Source organism: Mastomys coucha, unplaced genomic scaffold, assembly GCF_008632895.1.
Source record: "Mastomys coucha isolate ucsf_1 unplaced genomic scaffold, UCSF_Mcou_1 pScaffold21, whole genome shotgun sequence".
Lineage (NCBI taxonomy): Eukaryota > Metazoa > Chordata > Mammalia > Rodentia > Muridae > Mastomys > Mastomys coucha.
The window spans coordinates 10205722-10206942 of NW_022196904.1; positions in this window are offsets into that span (position 1 = coordinate 10205722).

A 1221-nucleotide genomic window follows, 5' to 3' on the forward strand; every position below is an offset into this window, starting at 1 on the left:
TATATTTCCCATCATTTTGTCTGTGGTTGCTGTTTCTGTAGTGTCACTATCCAGAGACTACTTGATTTTCTTTTAGTGTTTTTTTCTCCTTTTCTCTCTCTCTCTTTTTTTAGTATTTATGCAGCAGCTATCTTTAAGTTGAAACATTTCAACCCAGAGGAAAGCTTGTTAAGACTCATGAAATCCTAAAGGAGGTTCCTTAAGACTCAGGAAGTAACCTCCCCCTTCTCAGAGGTGAAGTAGAGGGGTGGTAGGGTAGTGGGAGGGACTGTATGAGAGGGGAGACTGTTATGAGAGAGTGGGGCTGCAATTGGGATGTAAAGTAAATAAATTAATTAATTAATGGAAAAATAAGATGCAGGAAGTATTGGTCTGGATAGATACCTCTGCTGCTCTTCCAGAAGACTGAAGCTTGACTCTCAGTGTCCATATGGTGGCTTATAATCATCTATAACTTCAGTTCCAGGGTATCTTGCTCCCTTTATGGCTTTTGTGGGAGCTGTATGCATGTAGTTCACATATATGTGCAGACAAAACATCCATAAACATTAAAAAAATAAGATTGAGTATATGGCCTTGGATTTCTTGGGAATAACAATCTGGAGGAAGGTAAAGTGAGAGAGTGGTATTCATATATCCACTAGGGCATGAGCAGCCTCCAAAGGGGAGTGATTCTCTATTTGGAAACAGTCAATGGCTCTTCTAATAGTGGTGGTATCGCAGGTGCTCTTCTCCCACCCCCACCTGTGCTGGAGTTTTAACTGGCTTGATCTTATGCAAGTAAACATAGCTACTATGAGTTGATGCAGTTAACAGCCTTGTTGTGCCCAGAAATCAGTATTTCACAGCTCTCCTACCCATCCACCAGCTCTTACATTTTTCAGCCTCTCTCTGATATTATATTCCCTGAGCTTTAAATGGTGGAAGGTTGATACAGATGGCTCATCTGCTGCTGAGCACTCATAGTTATTTATACACAGAACTTTGAACAGTTATGAGTCTGTGGATTAATCACTCTCCACCAAGCAAAATGAAGATTTGCTGACTAAAGTAAAGACATAGAATAAATATATTTATAATTAAAAATATTTAGAATGCAGTTTAACAGCATGACAATTTTGTGAAACAACAGTAGGTTTCCTTCTAGAGCCTGTGAATTCCCTAGTCATGGGTTTTTGACCAAACCTCCCAGGAGTGAATTCCCTCCTATGGTGTAGGTTT